This window comes from Drosophila melanogaster, chromosome 3R (genome assembly GCF_000001215.4).
Source record: "Drosophila melanogaster chromosome 3R".
NCBI classification, from domain to species: Eukaryota; Metazoa; Arthropoda; class Insecta; order Diptera; family Drosophilidae; genus Drosophila; species Drosophila melanogaster.
In genome coordinates this window covers 4,664,644-4,687,811 of record NT_033777.3, presented here as the reverse complement: position 1 = coordinate 4,687,811, position 23,168 = coordinate 4,664,644, and the positions used below count along the sequence as shown (strand labels likewise).

Genomic DNA, 23,168 nt, shown 5'->3' with positions numbered 1-23,168 from the left:
GGAACCATAATGACAACATGACATGCTAAGTTTTGTCAAAGCCCAGACAGACAAACATTGTTCGGGTTGCTGGAGGTTGTCGAGGATGCGGATGATGGCAAGGTTGAGGATGAGTTTCCCTCGCAGACATAAGTGGCCAGTGTGGCTGGATGCGGGCTTAATCAACTCACGGAGCGGGGTCGGACTTTGTCATCATTTTACATTTCTGACATTTTTGCTCAGCATGCTATATTAATAACTAATTGAGGGCCGTGCATCGCAACACGTACGAAAGCTATTCGAGGTAGGAATGTGTTTCCATGCACTCTGAGAAACACATGGCTTATGTGGGTATACACATATTATAGCCATATTTACTGACGGTTTAGATACGATTCTCTAACTAATTACCGATCTACTAGCGATGTTACTATACTATACCATTTCCAGTTAGGGTTATAAAATGATTCTAAATTTCTTCACTCTGCACCAGTGCCGTTCTCGCAGTGCAACAAATTCATTAGATACCTTATAGCCTGATGAGGGCGGGCTTTCGTGGCAGAGCCGAGAACCATGACTGGGCATAACAAATAGCTACCAACAAGCAACTACACTTCGAAATCGCGGATCCATGAAGAAGTGGAGTAGGACAGCAGCTGCAGAGGCATGGGGCCAGTTCAGCGTGCGATCTTCGGCTCTTGGCTCTGTGGGCTAAACTGGTAGCACATTTCCTTCTTTCACTTTGTTTTGTTTGGTTTTTTGCCAGTCCCGGGCTGAGTCATCGCCAAGTCGGCAGCCAACTGCCTGTGTTTTGCATTAGGCCAAGTTCGATGACTAAGCAGAGTTGATTTTTAGGTTCTCCCTTCTCGGCCGGCCGGCATACCTTCAATGTGACCGCATCTTGAGCTTGATTGCTGATCTGCCAGCAGATGTTGTCGTGTCCACGTTGTCATGGCTGCCAAACCTCCGAGTGTGGGGCGCACTTGAACTTGGTCGTAGGTTCGGTTAGCGTTTGGGTCAATGAATTCGTAGCTCAAGTTAGAGTGAGTATTTTCCAATATGTACATCTTTAATATACATACATTAACTTGAATGATTAAAACAAAAAAGTTGTACAACTGGCCAATCCTGATTTTTCAGTTTAAACTAAATACAAATTTAAGCCTCAAAGTATATGGAGATTATGTGCACTTTATAAGGTCGGCCACACAAAGCCATTGGTTGAAAAATTTGGCGATGACATTAAATTGAAATTTTTTCCCAATGCACTCTTACAGTAAATGAATATTCATGTGGCTAATCAATATCTACACAGAACTCTTAAATCACAAACTGCTGAGAATTGTGGAAAACTCATTACACTTTTTCCATGACAATCCCCCAGTAAAAAATGAAAACAAAGCGAAATCCTGTGCAAAACGGCAATGAAGTATAAACAGATAAACAAATAGGTTTTTCTTATTTAAGTATTCCACATGCATACAGATAAATTCTTTGGCTTGCAGGATAACCAAGAAAAGGTGTGATAAACTAAGGGCAATAAAAACACATAGCAGTTTGAGAATCACTGCCTATTGAAGAATTTATTTTTGTAACTACAAGTGATTTCCCAAGTGTATCGTCAATGCTTTAAGATATATCAATTTCGATAAATTTCAAAATGTGCACGCGTACTTCCCCCCAGTTCCAGTTTACAATTAATACTTAGTTTCCATTTCGTTCGAATTCATAGTTCAGCGTTCCCCCTTTATCACAATTACAAGTACAATTCAATGAGTACAATCAGCACAATGATCGTGCAAAATTTTACTCTAAACTACTTTTGTGCAGTTATTGATCTATAGTTCTTGTTATACCCTTGCTCAGGGTTTATGGATTTCCGACAGAAGCTTGTAGCTTATAGCAGTAAATGAGACGTTTGATACCATATAAAGTAGATAAAGTACCGCACAGTTCATATAGCGAGCGGTCCCAAGGACCTTCTTTCTATTATAATGTCGTAACACAAGCCGTTTTAGTTTGATATGCACCAGGTTTTTGGAAATATATAATTTCTGATTAGAATCAGAAAACTTTACTCACATAGCTGCCATAAGAACAGTCGGAAAATTAATTAAAAATATAAGAAAAGAAATCATAGCTTTATTGTTTTTGACCATATACTGCTATACTGATTTTATTCGGTATACATACTGGTACATACATTGTTTTAAATGTTCCTCTGCAGAGTATATAAACTTCGGTGTTTTCTGTTTTTATTTTTCTTTCTGTGTTTTCCAACTGAAGTGGAACAATTTTGTTTCGCTTTTGCGTGTGGTGGTGCGACCGATATTTGCCGGTTTATATGAAATCGTTGTTTAAATAAAAGGCTAAATCAAATAACAAACATTAGGTGTTTATCCCACACGGGCTCTGCTGTTGTTTCTATCTATTTATTTGCTATATTTGGCTATAAATAAATATTTTGTGAATATAATACTTTAATACTAGGACGTTTAAGTAATTGAGATTATTAAAAGATTTGTAGATGGGCCTAAAATATACATAATTTTAGTAGATTGCGATTTCCAGAGTAGTGGTTAACGTGTAACCCGAGAAATACACTGCTTTAACTTCCCACTGCATTCTTCCTAAACGAATGCCATTATTACATGAGATAACTGCAACCTAAAGGTATCTTCTCACTCCCCACGTCCGCTGCCCGCCCCCACAGTTGGCATGCAAAATACTTTTGCTCTCATACCTTGAGAGAGCCAACGAAGCATTCAATTCTAGCTTGGCCGCGATCCCCTTTATTCACACGCACTACGCCCCTAAAGGGGGAAGCTAGGCAAAAATTGTCGGGGAGCGCCATCTGTTGGAAGCCAGAGTGAGGCGCAGCGCATGTGAACAATATACAGTTTGTCAAGAAACTGTTTACACACCGTGAAATAAGTAGAATTTTTGACTTTAAAGGTCAAAATTAAGGGTTTTTTGCTTAATTAAACGCAATTTTTTTATGAAATATAATTAAACAATATTTATTTTACTTATAAATTAAAAACAAATTCAATATATCAAATATACAAGAAAATAAACAACAAATTTCAAGTTTACACACTTTTGAGAGTGTCAAGAAACTCTACACATTTTGTTTTCCCACTTTGTTTTGCTCTTTTTCTTAGAACGAACTCGATTTTTCCGTTATTTTTGTCTTTTGCATTCCTTTTTACAACGCTTCTATTGCAATTTTTTCACTTTGCTTGTGAAATTTTGTTGATCTAACGTGCTTAAAGCGAATTATTAAATTTAATGAAATGCCTGGAAAGAGATTGGCTTTTGAAGTTACCCAATTAATAAACTATAACCACCAGTTTGGAAAATCTTTTCCAGAATTAGTATAAATGTTTCCTGTATCCCGTAAGACCGTCTATAATATTTTAAATCGTGCGGGAAAAGAGGGCAGGCTTGAACCTAAGAGTGGTGGTGGGCGGAAAACCAAAATTAACAAGCGAGTAGACCGCCTTATTATGCGAAAAGTGATTGCGAACCCCTGAATCTCGGTCAGATCACTTGCTCAGGATATCAGGGAAGAATGTCACCTAACTGTGTCACACGAAACTGTGCGCCAAGTCATCCTACGCCATAGATACTCTTCAAGAGTTGCAAGAAAAAAGCCTTTGCTATCAGAGATCAATATTGAAAAGCGTCATTCATTCCCTGTGAGCATGATGGATCATGCGGAAGAGTACTGGGATGACGTCATATTTTGTGACGAAACAAAAATGATGCTCTTTTATAACGATGGGCCAAGCAGAGTATGGCGCAAACCGTTGACTGCGCTAGAAAAACAAAATATAATTCCAACAATCAAATTTGGAAAATTGTCAGTGATGATTTGGGGCTGTATTTCCAGCCATGGAGTGGGCAAACTAGCCTTTATTGAAAGCACTATGAATGCCGTGCAATATCTAGATATTTTAAAAACAAATTTGAAGGCCAGTGCAGAAAAATTTGTTTTGTTTAGCAACAACAAGCCAAATTTTAAGTTTTATCAGGACAATGATCCCAAACATAAAGAGTACAATGTACGCAACTGGCTACTCTATAACTGTGGCAAGGTGATCGATACGCCCCCTCAGAGTCCTGATCTAAACCCCATTGAAAATTTGTGGGCCTACTTAAAGAAGAAGAACAACTCATGGCTGCGATAGTCGAAGAGTGGGAAAAGATCCCGCTTGAATATGACCTAAAAAAACTCATACATTCCATGAAAAAAAGGCTTCAACTTGTAGCCAAAGCCAATGGGGGTCATACTAAATACTAAAACTTTTCAAATATTAACAAAATAATTAAAAAATTTAGGATTAAACTTAGGTTTAGTGTTTTGTGTAAAGAGTTTCTTGACACTCTCAAAAGTGTGTAAACTTGAAATTTGTTGTTTATTTTCTTGTATATTTGATATATTGAATTTGTTTTTTAATTTATAAGTAAAATAAATATTGTTTAATTATATTTCATAAAAAAATTGCGTTTAATTAAGCAAAAAACCCTTAATTTTGACCTTTAAAGTCAAAAATTCTACTTATTTCACGGTGTGTAAACAGTTTCTTGACAAACTGTATGTTGGGTTGTATATTTATCTTCGCATCTTTAACTAATACAACTCATACATAAAGTAAGCGTTTAATTCTGCAGAGAAGAAATAGTGTGACAGTGACTCCATTGATTATATTAGAGCTACAGTAGATTTTAACCCAAAGAAAGCAAACATCGTAAGTGCAATAAATATTTCAGTAAAATTTGTTAGCCTTACTTACATAATATTACGAAAACGTATATTGAAATTACCATGCAATCTTTAATATCGTTGGTTTTCCAACACCTTCGTCAATACATACGAGTACATACATAAATACATTTTCTGTGTAGCGTATTTCTCTTGCTTTTTAAATTGCGGTCCGTTGCGGTCGCGTAATCAGGGTGTAACAATTACGCGTTTTGAATTGCGCCGATACTGGGACGGGGGGGGGGGGGGGGGGGACCGAGATATATCTTAGCACACAAAGCTGCAGATACATCGCACAAATTTGCGAATGCCCAGTTGACTCAGGGGCTCTGCCGCGCCCTCTCACGTCTCACGTGTTGGTCGAGCTTTTCTGTTCTCAGCGGCGAGTGGGCCAAATAATTCTTAAAAACCTAAATCTTATACAGCCGACAGGTAACGGGCTCTGGCTTAAGACTTTTGTATTAGATTCTAAGCTGAATTCACCTTTGTGGTTACGCCTTGCCTTCAATTGTGAGCTTCATGGTTAATTAAACGTGCATAATGATTGGGCTGCGAGGATTGCAATTTGTGCGCCCCAGCAAATTATCCACATAAACTAAACAAATCACAAAGCTCCAAAGAGCGAATGGCAAATTCCAATTGCAAAATAATGAGTTCTGTTGAATTTGGGTGGGGCGAGGGCCCCCCGAAAAATTGGCCAGCCCCAAACAATTCCAACGGAATGTTTGCTTGATGCGACAAATTAATGAACAATTGAATTAAATTATTGTAAAAGACAGTCTGTAAACAGCCAAAATATTATGGGGCATTTATTGTTTGATTAGGAAATGAATACATAAAACTTAAATTGAACACTCATTTCAATTTCACCCTCTAATTCGCGGTTTGTTATTACAAATAATCTTAGTTTTGACTAACAATCTTCGCTCTGCATGGAGGCATATCGATCACAATCCACACAATTAAATCGTGCGAAGCCCCCAACAAGCCAACCAAACACAACAAACCATATTTTATTGGCGAGCTAACCTTGCAGGCACCCGAATCCGTTCTATCAGATAATCCCACACCGAATGTCGAGATGTCAAAGCGATCGAGGACCAGAGATGACATCGAATAAGGCAATTATTCATTTAGCTGCCTGCCGAACTCATTGCTGAACACTCAACTCGATCGTAACGAATCGATACCACTAACTTACTTGCATACAAGACGCCAAGACAAAGACTTGGGGCAATGCAACGCCGAGCGAGAAATTACAAAAAACTAACGGAAGAAAAAGCTAGCAACAAAGTGTTGCAAATAAAAGAAATCCAAATGCAAAAACTGAGAAACGCCCACGCCATCATCTCAGCCGGCACTAAAGATGCAACTGAAAATTCCGATTTATACTGACTACACAAAACAAAAGATTTTCCCTTTTCGTATATTATTTTAACCTCCTTCACATTTGTAAAGAACTGATTTCATGTACACATACAAATCAGAGAAGTCTTTTAAGAATACCTAAATAGTATGAATAAATTGGTAATTAACCTAGAAGTTCACAATTTACTGTTCTATTATAATGATATTTTTCTGTGTATAGGAACAGGAGTTCGCTTGGGAAAATGGGGAGCCGGCAGGTAGGCATAGATCATTTACAGAGTTATTTTTAAATGAAACCCACACACGGTACCAAAGCCCTGGGCTATCGTATCTTGCGAATGCGTTTAGTATCCACTATCTATACTGTTGTCCCTTTATAAGTTTCTCTTCAAATGAACTGTCTGGCATTTTGATCTCGCACGACATGTGCACTGCCTTTTATATAGGTGCAGTTTGTATCTTGTATCTCGTAGCTGGTATATTTTGTGCATACTTACGAATAACGATTTGTCGAAAGCAGACAAGTCTCGAGTTGAGTTCAGCCAGCGACTCAACACAGCTTGCATGTCAACTTAATTTTATTTAATTTAGATGCAATTTGACGCTGTTTTACTCGCTGCACTCACCGAGCCGACGCTCTGATCTATAAGTATCTGTATCTGACAGGTAACCCAGCGCCTGCATAGTACACAGAGTATCTCATAGCTGCAGATTCAACGTTAATGATGCAATGCGCCGTGTGAGACGGCAAACTATGCATTTTATTTTGATGTCTTTTGATTAACGACCCTTGGCTAACATTTTTGTGCGCTTGAGTGGATGCCAAACAAATATGTATGTATATGTATGTGCAGCTTACCCTTTGAAATTCCTTTACAGAGTGGGATGTTTATTGGTCGATGTTTTGCTCGTTTGTATCTAGAAAGAAAAGTGTACATTATAGAAAACATTATTGCAAAGGTATAATGCCGATATCCAATTAATAACTCTGCCGAAAAAGATTTAGAGGTTATACTGTAACCAGTATTCTATGCGTTAATGGGCGTGATCAGAAGATTGATAAAAAAAAGGTTTTGATATTTGTGTTTTTATTATTGTATTTATACTGCCAACTTACATCGACATGCCAAAAGAATTTTGAAATTTCGCTCCACCACTCCCACTAGCTGAGTAACGGGTATCTGATAGTCGGGAAACTGGACTATACCATTCTCTCTTGTGTTATTGTATTAATTTTTTGATTGCCACAAGACAGTTTTTTTTTTAATAATCTTTTATTTTATTTAAATTTTTATTTAAGGTCTTTTGTTTATGAGACTCAAACTTGCAGATCTATTGGAAAACAGAACATCTCCAAATGTTCCCAATGATATTCTCTTCTTCTGTATTGTCATTAGCCGGGCTAATGACAAGTGTTCCTTTTAGAACAGTCCAACACACATCATGATGACAATTTGGCGTTGGTTTGCTAAAACAAAAAGAAAACGTGTTTGCTCTTTGCTGAGAAATTACCGGTAAAAATAATCACACTTAGCTGTGAATTTAAAAGTATTATTAATAACGTGAACACCCAGCCTTAAACTGACGTTCACAATTTAAGAGGCACACGTTTTTTTGCACGTTTTAAAAACCTTTTTGAAAACAACATTGAAATTATCGCCATTTATCACTATTTGCCATGCAAACTTACATATATATGTACATATATACTGAAACATCAACAAATTATGAAATCCGAATCAATGTATTATGATTATTGATTATGTCTGAACCCAAAATTGACTAAACCCCTGAACCGTTGTCAGCGCGAGTGGGTCATTAAGACCTTAAGACAATTTAGGTTTTTTTTTGTGTTTTAGAAAATAATGCTAATTTGAGGTCTTTAATTATTACGTCTCTGCAACTGTAAATTTTTGTTGTATATTGTATATTAAGTCCATTGTATGTATATATTTGAACTCTCTATAAATCTGACAATTCCTCGATTTGACCTTGAAATTAAGCGATATTTTTGTGGAACATTTAGGCAGCATTGGGACTCTTGTTGTCATTTGTCCATTAAGTATGCATATAAATGTAAGGTATATATGTACATATATACCAAGCGCATCAGGAGAGTTCGCAAAGGCTACTTTTTATGTGTACATATACATATACATACATATATACAAAAAATATGAAAACGCTGTTGTGGCTGTTCGATCAAACAAACTGATATACATCAATTGAATGACATTGCAAAAACTATAAGGATTGTATAAAATGCTTATAAGGTATAAAAGTAAGACAAATTATTTTACACGCCCCCCAAAGGTTGCTCACTCGGCACACGAATCGAATAAGTAAATTTAAGATTCTGTGCTTAATTAGTTAAGTATTAAATCATTTTCATTCCGTCACAAAAGCTGATATCAAAACTATTGCATTTTAAATAGTGCCGCATTTAAGGGTGCTTTCTTTGAATGCTTTCTATTTTTGGCAGATGTGTGTCGCATTATCGGTTTATATTTGCTTTTATTACTCATACGCTCCCTTGGCCGTGAACTAAACGCCACGCCAAAAGAGAGGCAAGGAAAAATGTATTTCATTCATTGGCCAAAATGTAAATATAATTCCGCTCGTATTTTTGCAGCTGGTCTCGGCGTTGCTTTTTTCGTCTCCGTTCTCTGGTCTGAGTAAACAATTTCGCACTTTTCGTTTTCTTTTTAAGTTTAATTAATATATTTTGTTTATGTTTTTCCCTTCGCGTGAATTGTTTACATTCCGAAATGCTGAGGCGCAATTCTTAATACGTCGATCCATACATCCCACAGTAAAGCACATTGCACACTTCATCCAGCTAAATTTAAGTTATTAAAAAAATAAAAGTAAACTTTTTCGGGGAACATCTGAATCTACGTAAAAGTCAGCATTACTGCACACCCGTTGACGCTCAGACTCATTTTGCCAAATTCAAAGGCTTACAACTTGCCATCCATCCACTTGGCCATTAAATTTACGTGTTTCGATAATTTATGCACATGCATAATAAGCCAGGGCAAGGTCTATTCAGGATAGTGATTCTATAGTCTCCTCTATAGACTCACCCGATTACTAAACTGACACAATTAGCATTTTATATGTATATATAATTTCGCAGGGGGCTCGGATTTGTCCGACTGGAAAGAACGGGTTATGCTGAGGCACCGGCTCGGGCACATTAACTTTATTGCATTATAAAAGGCCAAATGTTGTCGACAATTTCGCTACCCAAAATTTCCAAAAGCCCATGTAAGGTATACGCCGCAAAAGCCATTAGCAATTCGGCAATGTTCTCGTTCTCAATGAATCAGATTGATCTTTTCATTGGCTCAGTTGAGAAATCAATGAATGCGGATTGTTTTGGTTGACAGTAAACAGCTGTAGTGTATTATGAGCAAAAGTATTTGCGGTGTTTTGTCATCTTCTAAACATTTCAATGGTTTGTTTAATTTTAGCCACAAGGCACCATTTGTAGTCAGGAACAATAAACCGGCGATGACATAAGCGAGCTATTTAAATGGTGATTTCGACTAAAAAGAAATCAAGATGTGGCAACATTTTTCTGCTTGTATTGTTTTATTTTATTTTATTTTATTTTATTTTACTAGTTCTCTACCTCTACCGATGTCTTGTTGCTGCGGCCCTGGCACAAATAGAAGAAGACAACGCTATTCTTGTTTCGTTATTGATGTATTTTCTGCATTATATTGCAAAATGCAAAACAATAGAAAACCGTGAAATCCGCGCACACACGGCACAAATGATAATTGGAGGCAAACAACAATTGTTGGTTGCAATTGCAACACTCGAATCGCACGCACAGGTTATGCGCATGTTTGGCTTTGTTCGGTTCGCTGCTAATTTTCTCTTAATTACACTTTTTTATTTTTTGCTAGTTTCCTGCAGTCAATATGCCAGCTATTCATTGAAATTCGCAATCTCTGGTTTTGGAGAAGTTTGATTTGATTGTGTATTCGCCGAAATCAAGTAATCAAATGTGGTTTGGTTGTAAATCATTTCATTTTTGTTTATCATCACTTTGGCCCTTTGGTCATGAAGAAATTATAAAGGGTATTAATGTATAAATAAGCTGGAAGTTGCCATTTTAGCACATTCAGTGGAAGAGATCAGCCAAGCCATAGAGTTCTGTTTTGATAGACACGAGTGTGGCCCTATCGGCTAATAGACAAATACGGCCAGTGTCACCATAACAAACCTTGTTTACGGATCTCCGCTCTTCGATGACTTTGCAGCAAGCTGCAACAGTCCCGATAAGTCCAGTGCTGCAACATTGTGGTTGTTGTTATTGTTATTGTCGTTTCTGTAGTCGCAGTCATTATGGTTGGTTGTTTATTTTCTGCCATCATTGCTTTTCGGTTGTTTTGAATGCTATACTATGACCATCATCATCATCACCATCATCCCATCAGTTCGGTGGCTGCACGAACCTCCGCAGAGATACCCAGTATATTATGCTGACGGGTGCATTGAACCCTTTCCTAAAAGTGATTGTTTAAAGCCGAGATGATCACTGAGAGCGGAGAGAGGAGTGGGAATGGGAGGAGCAGATGGGAAACGTAAGCGAAGTCGGAGCTTAATGGTTTCCATTGTTAGCTTGCGTTCATCCTGATCGCATTTGGTTTTGGCTACGAGTCTTGGTCTCACTTGCGTCAATTTACAAAACGATGATGTTGAAGCATTTGATTAAAAACTTGTAAATTGGATCTCACATTCAAAAAGTAGTGAGGAAAGCATATTTAACCCGTTCCTTAATATAATTACTCAAATTAAAATATACATACTATCTCTAGCTATTATAGTGCTCAAAGTTTATAGGGTCAGAAACGATTCTTTTTACCTTTTACAAACTCTTCAACGTATATAGTTTGCCAGTAGCTAATCCTAACCTTCATTTTAAAAGTTAATTTTTATAGAATCCGTATTCAACTAACTCCCCTTTATTAAATGTCCAGTTTTTATCTCGTCAAAAAATTCTAAAGTTAAAAAACAAAAAATGAGCGCCCCAAACAAACGAGCCGAGCAGAACCCAAAACCGGAAGTTTACAAAAGTTGACGGTTCGTTTGGGTAGCCATGGCATACACAAAAGCAACAATTTTCGTTTTTATTGCTTGGCTCAGGCTGATCAGTCAGCCATATAGAACATTGACATATCGGGTGAGATCGCAGCGTGCCACAGCGAAAAAAGCTATATGAGTATACATATGGTTGGAAATGGAGGCGGGGCCCGAAAGGAAAGGCATATCGATATGCAAAAGCCACACATTCAAAATTCCCCTTTCTCCCCTTTTACCCTTTCTCCACACAGAAGCGGAACTCGGTTGGACGGTAACCTTAGACAACGTAAAGCGAAAGCAGAAAAAATCAGCAAAATACCCAAGACGTGTAGTAGACAAAAGCGCATAAGTTTCCGTTGACCGTTAATTAAAGCCACAAAAGACAGAAGCATGGCCTGAAATAGTCACATACACTCGGAAACTCATTTTCGGTAGAACGTAAAAAGATCTGTAGCTTCGCAGGTCACCGGGCAACCACGAATGAATACAGAACTCGAAAATAATTTTTGGCTAGCTCAAAATGAGTTCTAAATTAGATTAAGATGTTCGAAAATTTAATCCTGAGCTATGCAGATATTTTCATTCATTACACCAACGCTCTGTAAAAGAATCTAGCCATTCTCCAAATGTGTGGGACATTTTAGAAATCTCTGCTCGTTTTAACCCCACCCTCAAGCACATATGGCCATAAAACACAACACAGCTGCATTAGAAAGTGCAACCTGAACTCCTAGCAAGATCAAAGCCAATTGCAAAAATGGAGCAGCACGCGCTCCAATTCGTCCAAAACCCAAAAGAAGCGGAGCAGAAGTTGGGGATAAGAAGTCGCTGGGGGCGTAATGGGTATGAAAAGGTTCGGCATCGCCCATTAAGCCTGCGTCAATCCAGCGTCGCCGCTAATTGTTTGATTAGGGATCAGTCGCCAAACACTTCTGTCTTAAAGTTGAAAGCTAATACCCTATAGTAACAAAGATTTATCCATCCCGTCCCGTTATAACTTACAAAAATATCAGGGAAACATACTCTATTACTTACTAACTATTTGTAAGATATATAAGCTATGTTGGCCTCCACTGACACTTAATTGGTAGTCATTCTGGGATCATTCTCGCCCGATTAGGTATTAAATTAAGTATGTATTTATTTGGAAAGGGTATGCAAAGCGATTTGCGGCAGCTGTGCACAATTTATGTTGCAAGAGCAGCGCCGGCCAAAGCAGTTAAAAAAAGAGTTAAACATGGATGCTGGATGGTGAATGCTGTTTTGGCCGCAAGATGTGTCAGCTGCTGAAGCTGCAGCGGTTACTTTACTTTTCTGGGATACTGTTGGTAGCAACGACCAGGCCGCGGTGTTTGCAACATAACACGCATATGGAGGAGAAATTGTGCCAATTTGTTTGTTACTTTTGTTGCGGCGGGCAAAGGCAACCACAAAGCGACGACCGACAAGCGACAAGAAGTGTCTATATGGCGGCATTATTGATGATGACAGAAATGTGTCGTTGCTGGAAAAGCATTTTCTATGCGCAGCTGTGCCAGAAAGACATTTGAAGCCGTTCGCTCTCTTGCCATGAACCTCCGATCGGGTCCAGAGTCAAAGTCACACCTCAAGTTCCCCGGTTGCCCAGGAACCATCTTTCCAGGAACCACACAGAAAGCACAAATAGTTGAATTCCTAAGTATTATAAAAGATTTGTTTTTCACCACAACGAACATTTTCCTTATGTATCCTCATAAGTGTTGCAAGCTCTTGCAACGCAAGGAAGAAGAATTTATCTATATTTGTGGTTAATTGATTTCAGTTAGAAAAAAATCATAGTTTTTTGTTACATTATAAAATATATTTTTCAATAAATTTAAATAAAAAAATATGTATAATAATCGCCAACCAATATGCAATTAGAAACTTATAAACACATACAATTAATAGATACAACTTACTAACATACATATTTTAAATTTTTTTACATTAAATACATAGTACTAGTTTCCAATACCTACAATATAAAACCAATATCTTTTTTTCCGTGCAACTGAAGCAACCAGTTGTTGATTAGCCAAATGGGCCTTGAGGATCGCGCGAACTTCTCCTCTTTCTCTTTTTTCGATGGGCAATATTTATGCCATTCATTAATTATCATGTCTAAAAGAGTTTAAGGCGTACAGCCGCAATGACCTTGTGTGTAAATTTTAATCAGCACATCCTAAAGGAAAGAAAAGGAGACTGGTTTTTTTCAGGCATGTGGATGATGATCCGAGATTCGTGACTCATCCGACAAGCCAGACAGCTCGAATTATGGCCGCTAAGATCTTTGCATGCGGAACTTGCGCACAGGGGAGACGACCCAGCATCACTTTGATGGACAGACACAATTGGGCTACAGGAAAGCGAGCTCGCAATGAAAACTATACGATATCATATATCATCTCGAGAAATTCGTTGGAAGTCCGGAAAGCGGAGTACGAAGTCAAGGTAGAAGTTAAAAAACCCACAGTCGCCGTCAAGCGCACAAGAACGGCACAATCATTGTCACCTTCGCGTCATCATCAGATACGGATACAGATTTGGCAGTGCGATACCAAAAATTAGCAAATGTTTATTTTTCAAAATTTTATTAAAACGTAAACGAGCCAGAAAAGTGACAGAAAGAAAATGGCAAGAGACGTACATAAAACAAAAGCTCACGAATCAGAACCAAAAAGAAGGTAAATGCCAACAAACAAAAAACAATGAAACATCTGAAACTGAAAATTAACATGATTATCTTGAATTCCAGTGTTCTCAAATTTGTGTAAGTTTTTTCGTCTGTATCTCAAACGTTCGTACGGGCTTAATCCGAATTTATAGAATGGTGCACGTTTGGTTCCGACTTTCGTATGCGCCTCCATGCAGATTATTCAGTTCATTCCATTCATTTAAAGCAAATCATTCATGCGAAATCGGCACGTCCATTTCCATATTCTTTGATTGCTCTGTTCATTAATTATGTTCATTAATTTATGAATATACTGAATACTAGATTCGTTGAAAGGTATCGAGGCGTCGAGTCGATTTAGCCATGTCCATCCGTCCTTCGGAAGCTTTTGTGTGTGAACAGAAGCTATGCTAATATATGTATGTTTTCTGGAAAACCAGCGTCTTGTCACCTTTCCAACCAAAGTCGTAAAGCCAGAGTGGAGTAAACAAGGAATGGCGGTTTAAAATGACCCAATTCGGCGGGGCCTAATTTAAATGAAAGAAACCCGAAGCCAAAGCGGAAGTTAATGCTGCCAAAAGCTGAGACGGTGGTTATGAGGGGAAACTTTCGTTGCTATCGGCTGAATCACAACGCCAAAACGCTTGTCAAGACTGTGCCACCCACCTGCAGAGATACTTATCGGGCAGCATTTTGCCAAACTTCAAATTATCAATTTCATCTACAAGAAAACGAATTTGATTTTCCGACATGGCCTTATATAATCCACTAACCCCACCAAACTCGCGGCAAATGAGTGGCACAACCACAAAAAAACTATTATTTTTATTTCAACCACGCCGAGAAATATGCGTGGGAATTGAGTTGAGAAAATTTCTTGTTTACAGTAAACAAGCAAGCAGAAGCAGTGGCAATAATAATAATAATAACGAAAAAGGTAAAAATTAGACACAAAGCCATCTCTGGAGGAAGCAAATGAAGTCTAACCATTTTGCTACTGTTTGGCCCGAAGAGAGTGTGAAGAACCACCTGAAGTGGCCCTGCCAGAAACCCAAGATCCGAAGAGGCCAGGCCACTGGAGAGTAGCGGAGTCATCAGCGCGTTTGTGGTCGTCATCATCATCATCATCGCCGAGGTACAAACATCCAGATAACCCCACACAAATACTCCTGCAGCTGATCACTCCCGTTGCCACATGGCTCATTTCGATTACTTTGCCCTGGAGACCTGACCAAGAAATATTGTATTCCACGGGCATGCATCTTGTATATGTTAACTAGGAGACTCCTGGATTTCTATACTATTTCTACGGTTTGCAAAAGCCTTCATTACATCACAAATTTTTACAAATTCCCGACCATCTCCGAATGGGTTTCAAAGTACACTGTTTTTGGGCAAAACCTCTTCCGCCCAACTTAAAATATGAAAGGCTTTGACAACTTGAAACGACAAGTTCTGAGAAAAAGTGTATATGTTTTGTTTTCACCAAAGTTTGCTTAGGAAATTTGTTTCTGACGGCAAACAAAATAAAGTCCAAGTCTTTCAACGACTCGACGCCAGAAATACAAAAAACTAATTCTAAAGATGGATCATAAAAGAGTGCTAAGAACCAGAGATTTAACGAATAAAGAAGAATTTTGAAATGACTGTGATGAGCGTCTATTCAAACATCTAAGATATATACACAAATGGTTAACAATACGTTTGTTGCCCTCTCAAATCAGTCCCACGTCCATCAAACTTTTTTTCATACCTGACTTAAATTTGACTTTCAAAACACGTGTCACCAGAATCTAAAAATTATTATAATGCATATCATATTATCATATCGAAGTAACATAAAAGTGGACCTGTTAACTTGTTGTTTATTTTATGAATAATTTTAAAAACAAATAAATGCTCAACTCGTACATTAATAGAAAGTCCCTTTTGAGTTTGTTTGCTCGAAGGGACTGAATCGGGGAAAAAATATTTAATTGTTGAGCATTTTACTTTTGAGAAAGAAAGAAGTCTTGGGGATCAACATAAAAGTCTCATCGACCAAAATAAAGTCCAAAGACAGACTTAGAGTTTTATACATCTGAATATCTGTTGAATACCATAATATGCCAGGTATACTGGCCATATTTTTACGATTTCTCAAATTCTGAAATTGTAAATTGGATGTTTTGTTTTTTTTGGCAAATTCTGATCGTTTTATTGTCCCATAAATTCTGTTTTCCCAAAATGTCCCAGCAGCAAAAGGGAAATCCAAAAACAGAACACAAATACGCAGTTCTCGATTTTTAGCTGCCTTCTCTTGGCGTTTTCACACCGAAAAAAAGAAGAAACGGGAAAAATTCCTGTCTGGCTAAGACAGGGAGCTCTCTACAAATATCTCGGATATGCCTGTGCTTATATATAGCTGCATATACGCATATATAGTTATATGGAACGTATTTTCATCTAATTTCTTTAATTTCCATCCACATGCCTTGCTCTATTTTTGTGAGGCGCATTTTTAGCGCTGTTTTCGTCGCCGTATTCTTCTTTCTATAACTCAATTTTCATTGCATATTCATTTTCTCTTACATATATCTATTTGGCTTCTTTTCGGGTTTCGAGTTTATATGGCTTTTTATTTGGCCTGCTCTATTTCTGTGTACATTGTTTTAGTTTGCGCTTGTCTGGCAAACATTAAAAATCGAAATAAAAGCTTTTTCCATTTTATTGTTTGGGGCAGCCTTAACTTGAACTTCTACTTTTCTTCCATTTTACTATTTTAAATTGTACGCTTTAGAAAGTTCTCTGATTTTTCACCGCTTTATCAAAAATGTACAGACCTAAATCGTTGCATCTCTTATTTAAATGATAATCACATGAAAGACGGATATTTGAACTATTTTTCCTTTAAAGAAGTTGAACATTTTTATGGCCGAGCTCGTTAGGTTTCGATTGCCAACTTATTTAGAAATGTTAGAGTTTATTTATGTTTCTTTTTATATTTTCACAAATAGTAGAAATTCAACAGATATAAGTGATGTCAAATTAGTAATCAAGACGAGAATGACTTACCTTACAAAACAGTTCGGTTTCCTTTTTCAAATTTTCTGGAATCTACATTAAAAACTGCAAGAAAATAAGACAATCGAGAGATGCATTGAATAAATTATACGGGAATAAAATACAGATGGATCAAATTGTAATCCAGATTAAGAGAAAGTAATTAATCAACGCAATACTATTATATTTAATAAGTGCTAGCTTATCGTACGATTTTAGCATACCGCTCAAATGAATAATATCATTTATCATACTTATTAATATTCTAAAAATTTATTACAGACTGAATAATTTGCACAACAAAAAATGCGTAACACCCTCGACAGCTAGGCAGCCGATATTTTTTTTTTGCACAGCCAAGAACTCAAAATTCCTAAAGATCAGCCAGGCAGGGCGAAAAGGCACAGAAATAGTTGCTATTTTTGTTGATTTTTTTGTTCATTTGACAGCTCGACATCAACTAAGGAATTACAGAAAATTATGCAGGCGAGAGACACCGAAGAATCGGCGAGATTGGCATCTACCGGCGAATCAATAATGAATGTGTTGTTTGGTTTCTTCTCAAACAATTAAATTTGACGACGATCATTCCACAAGATCGAGAATGCCGCAGGCTAAGCACAGTCATAGCGATATTCTTGACAAATCTTCCAACTTGTACAGCAAATAAATTGTTCATCGCGGTTTCGGTTTCCGTTGGATTATTGGGGCCAACTCTCCCAGGCCTTTTCAATTAAGATGAACAAAAATAAGATGAAATCGTCATTTCGGGGTGCAAAAATAAACATTTTTATTGCCCTCATGGCGCCAAAGCAAAGATGTATCTTGTATCTGGAAGAGCAGCGCCGATGTGTAAATTAAGAAAAAACCAAGTAGCGGGCAAATATTCGTGTGCTTTGTGCCAGTTGCTAATAAACATGCAATTAAGACGCACAGAAGAAACATCTCGACGCACGCAGAGTAATTGAGAAAATTTTAGCCAAACGGCGATGATTTTGCAGATTCATCTGATGAAGATCAAACGCCGTGAGTGAAGCCAGCCCAAAAGGTTGACATCATTTACTAAATTGATCATAAAATAGAAACGAGACGTGCGGATATAAATTCAATTGCGGGCCTACGAATAAATTTGTGAGAATTTAGGGAAAACAATAACCCAATTGCCAAAGATATTCTCTTCAAATATTCGTAAATAAGAAATAAGTAAATTAAATTCCAATCCGATATTGGTATTACACACTTCTGTTAAATTTAAAAAGGTAAAACAGGGGGGTATTTGCTTATTAGAACACTTTACGCTTCGTTAATTGACAGAATGAAGAACGAACTTTCTTTAGCCAAAAAACCCAGTTAAGCCCCAATTCAATAGCACGTACCTGGAGGCAGGGGAACCTGGCCAATATGGTCAGGCGTCAAAAGACTTTCTTCGTTCATCAAAAATCCATAAAGCCAGCCAGACATTTTCACCTAAAGAATGGCCGCAGAACAAACCTATACGTGCTATACACCTTTCCACTAAATGTCTTTATAAAAAGCTAATCAATGAACCGAGTGCCAAGGTAGACATACAAATACATTCAAGTAGGCTTTATAAAAATGCAAGCAATTACAACAAGCAGGGAAAAACATCGTGACAAAAATGATAATTGTTTTTAAATTAGACGACAGAGGCGACCAATGTTAAAAAGAAAGTTGTTTATGTGGCATTTTTTTTTTTCTTAATAGACCTACAAGAAAAAGAAAACATTAAGTCAAAACAAATTTAAGACACTTCAGGCTCATCTAGACAAAAGCTGCAAGAACAGCGAACCGTTCAATGTAAAGTGCATGTGGCTCTTCCATTGCTTTGGCTTTAACTGGATGGAAAATGTTTTCGTTGGTCTGATGTGGCTTTCCATGATATAATTTACAGCTGTACAATTGCATTTCACCATTAATGCTTGCTTTGAAAGTTGCCCTGCCGATAAGATCGTTCCTGGCCTTTCAGTATTTACGAGCCACAAGGCCAACGAACGAACAAATGGTGTTACACCTGCTATATATGTATACTTGATTTCTGCCTTTTATGATACATATTCTGACATATTCTGAGTCAGAAACCTCTAAATCTAGTTTGTTGGCTTGTTTCACAAGAATGAAATATTTCGGTTTTAATAATTATTCTTAATGTTTATGAGTACATGTTTGGTCTATATTGAATTCACATTTCCGTCTTTTTTACAAGTTACGGGTATAATTCCATTTTTAAAAGAGCTTACAATTTAATCTCACCGCCCCTAGTACTTATTTGTGCTATAAAATTGGTACTAATCAGTTTTTTAGGAAACCAACAATCACTATATTTGTTTTTAAGATAATTTCCCTAGGATTGCAAACCCATGAAAAGGCAGTTCACGGCGAATTCGTCACTTGAATAGCGTCTAGCACTCGCACTCTTACAGTGCACTCGCGACCAGTTAAGACAACCAGATAGTAATACTAAGTATTCACTCGGAAATGACTAATTGGTAGGAAACTATGGCAAGTTCCACAAAGACTACCAACTGATAAGCTAAACGGCCTCCCCTTTCGCCAAATGGTCTAAAAATAAACCATGAGTGTTGAGTTTATGGATGGGCACTAACGGAAATTGACCATTTGGTTAACGTGGCTCAAAGACCTTTGACAGTGTTGACCAATGCAAGCTGGGGAGTGGTGTTGTCTCCTCTCCTCTCCTCCTCCTCCTCCTCCTCCCCCTCCCTTTCATTTGCTCCTGAATGCCGATGTTGATCAATGGCTGGTCATTCAATTCTGTAAGCAAAGCGTAAACTGATTGTGATCGAAGGCTGCAAGCTCCGTGAAAACCTCAGCGGACAGCCAGCTGCAGTCACTGAACTTGCAACAACGGCAGCAGGATGGGGCAGAATTGGAGAGGGAAGCAGGCAAGGGAGACGTCAAAAGGCCAACAAACGCACGCATACCGAGACCCGCACACATGGCCAAGATTGTCTGGGGGCCAACTAATAACAAACAACCGGCTTTCGCAGCGAGGCGCGAACAGAGAAAAATGTACAGTGAAAACTCACACGAATTCCACGTATCGAAATGTGTAAGTGCAGAAAGAGAAATAATCGAGTCTTAAATTGTTGAATTCATTGAGCAACCGCTCAATCTTAGGAGCATGAATTTGATAAATTTACAATATTTGTTAGAATTAAAAAACAATTGTACGCAATTGTGAGATGCTATAGGAATGCAATATCCGTGTTCCTGTACTACTAGAGATTCCCGGACTGACAGCTGGAGTCTACAAGCATATATACTTCTCTCTCCGAGTAACGGATACAATAAAATAATTAATACACCACAGAATTTAGAATATATAATCATAATTCCATTTATCGCCCTAATAATCTGTCTTTGTCTACTACATATACACTATATAAGTGTGGAAAACGCAAATTACTGATCCGAACTGAACGTGCATTATATTGATATACTTATTGGGTCTTGACTGTACCGCGGGAGAAAGGAGAAGCAAGGAGGAGCAGTGGGAGTTAAAGAAAAGTTTGTTTACATTGGAGCCAGCGATTTTCGACCGCCACAAACTCGTTGCTGAACATTCGCGTAAGTCACTCCCAGTTGACGGCTAATGCTGTGATGTTGCTGCTGCTGCTGCGTCTGCTGGTGTTGCCGCTGTAAATTGCGCGAGTTCCTCGGCAGCCACGATGGAGCACATGCACATCTGTCGTCACATTGGAGCAGTTGTCGCTTCGCAACACTGTCTTCCAGCGAGGCCGCAAAAAACTCGATCCGAGCCCCACTCTTTGGGACTTATCGAAGCCAAGTCCCCATAATTGTATGCATCACAGTGAGGAATTTTCAGCAAAGAGCCGACCGAGAGCGCAGCTCCTGGCCATAACGAATTTGCAATAATGCCCATTTCCACCACGTCACCACCCCTCCGACCAACCAGCTAACCGCAAAACCACTCCCCAGCCCCCCCCCCCCCCCACCCCATTCGCCCTTGGCTCCACTCAGCTCCGAGTGCATTTTCCGCTTAAACTACACTTCATTTAAATTTTCCCCACGCAAAATTTCATTGCCCTTTGGGGGCCTCACCTTCGCGTGGAAGAAGGAAGTGCATTTGCGTAGCTCGAAGTACTAATTCTTTGGCAAATGGCTTTAGGTCATCAGCTGGGCGAAAAAGTGGGCATTTCTCTGATTTCCGAAATGTACATCAAATCCTTTAAATCTGCTGCAAAAATGAGTAGCACGTACAAGTTCGTTTTTTTTTTTAATTGACACGTTACTTACTACACATTAAGTATTCGAAATTGAGCCAAACCAAACTACGTGTCAAAACAGGTTCTTACAGCTTGTCGCTTGCTACAGCCGGCATACCTTCCGTGTGGCACAAATATGAATGAGTATCTGATAGTCGCGACTCTAGTTCTGCCTTGTAATCTTATGAATTACAAAGTCGGCAATTTATGCTATAAAAATTAAACCAATTAAGAACCACCTACAAAAACCATTTAATTTGATGTTTAATGCATAAAACAATCCAAAATGACTTTCCATCGGATATTTTTGCTGTTGAAACTGCAACATACACATCCACATTGGTGGCAGACAATTCAACTGGCTTTTATTTTTTCTTATTTATTAGAGTTGCTCGACTCTTCGTGCCACAGCCGAGACAAAAACAACTGCAACAGTTAACAGTAAATTGGCTCTATAGAAATAAAAGTGAAACTTTTCCCAGCGAGAGAAATTTTTGCATTCAAGCGAAATGAAGCTTTGCTAAGTACAATATTAGGAAAGTGTTCATTTGCCATCGTAAGAACATAGTTAAAAAATCAGGCAGGCACTTAATAACAATGCCAGGTGGGTAATCCGAACCCTCCAGATCGGTCACTGTTCGTCGTAACAGTGAAGTAATTCGAGACCACTTATCAAAAATTAAAAACCGAAGTAAAACCAAAAAGCAGGCGACAGAACTAAAAGTTATGCGATTATCATCATGGCAGCTGGAGTCTATACGAGTATGACGCTCTGAAAAGCCGAACGCGAAGGTCTCTGGCAAGATCTGGTTTTACGGTTCCCCCGAACCGACTTCGACATGTGACCCCCAACCCCACGCCCCAGTTTGACCTTCACAACAGCCGAAGAAAAGACCAGCAGGCATAGTGTGGCTGGCTGTTGGCCGTTTAAGCCACAATTTAACGCTTTAATTGCGCGGCAAGGGGGATGGAGTTCACATTGATCGATTACTCGAATTGGGCAGTTTTTTCATTGCACTCCTGGACATTTCACGAAGTTCCCCTTTCCTGAAATTTTCACTTAATCTACGCAGCACATCAATTAACTACATTTTTGTTGTTTGTGACTGGGCGATATACTCGTAAATAGTTAAGCGAATTGCGTTAGCTTATCGTTGGTGCTGGCGAGCGAAAACTGAATTTCAGTGCCAGCAATTTAAGGGTAAAAGGTATATAACCTTTTTAAATAAACCTCTTCCTACATAATAATACATAATTTATGACTAAATTATTTCCCATCGTCACTTTTATCTCAATAAATTATAGACTTTTGAAAATACTTTAAAATTTCGTCTCGTTGAGCTCTGTTCTCCACATCATATTGACTTAATACACAAGTCAAAAAATAAATAGGAGCTTAATTGGTTTAAGAATGTAAACAGAGTTGCCTTTATTGTACCTGAGAGGTGGGCTGGTGGGGCGATGTGCCGCTAAGTAAATAGGCAACTTGACGTTCTTCTGATAATTGCTGATAAACGCTGACGCTGCATTATATATGGACTGAGTCCCCTCTGTTTACTCTAATCAAGCGCCCTCTCGCTTAGCTTATACAAATATAATCCGATTGCTGCGCAGTTCTAGATGCAATCAGGGTCTGTATTTGCATAAATGGGTCGCTGGACAACGCGGAGAACGGCCGGGTGATAAGATTCGCCTGAAGGTTGCGAGGTGTGAATTGTGCCATTTTTAAATTGGATCGCAGAACCAAAGGCAGGATGAGATAGGGATACGTTCTCCCACACAGGGCATGGCAAGGGAAATCCATGTGCTTACTTAATATCAAGGCGCAAGTTCCTATGTTTTTTCACGTACCACACAACCACACGTACTTATTTGCACTGTTTTTGCTTCAACCTGGTTTGGTGCCTGCCCTAAAGTATTAAATATTCACTCGTTTTTCGTCATTTATCCCGAA

General features: G+C 38.3%; 1 protein-coding gene and 1 long non-coding RNA gene across 9 annotated transcripts in view, besides 2 other annotated features; both read right to left on the bottom strand.

The window, feature by feature from the left end:
- Positions 1-23,168, bottom strand: part of smash (smallish) — a 52,615-nt gene that overhangs the window by 24,382 nt on the left and 5,065 nt on the right. For 7 of the 8 annotated variants that reach the window (NM_001259984.2, NM_001259982.2, NM_001144532.3 and 4 more), the window contains 2 exons: positions 16,962-17,015; positions 6,975-7,033 (listed from right to left, as the gene is read on the bottom strand). The gene's annotated coding sequence lies outside the window, so the exon portion shown is untranslated. Of the gene's footprint in view, positions 1-6,974; positions 7,034-7,232; positions 7,584-16,961; positions 17,016-23,168 lie in introns of all 8 variants that reach the window. The other variant, NM_001259983.2, reaches the window with a different exon arrangement.
- Positions 2,877-4,580: a mobile genetic element.
- Positions 7,233-7,333: a mobile genetic element.
- lncRNA:CR44157 (long non-coding RNA:CR44157) lies at positions 13,202-13,835 on the bottom strand. Its single transcript, NR_073981.1, has one exon. It is a non-coding gene; the product is annotated as a long non-coding RNA:CR44157 (long non-coding RNA).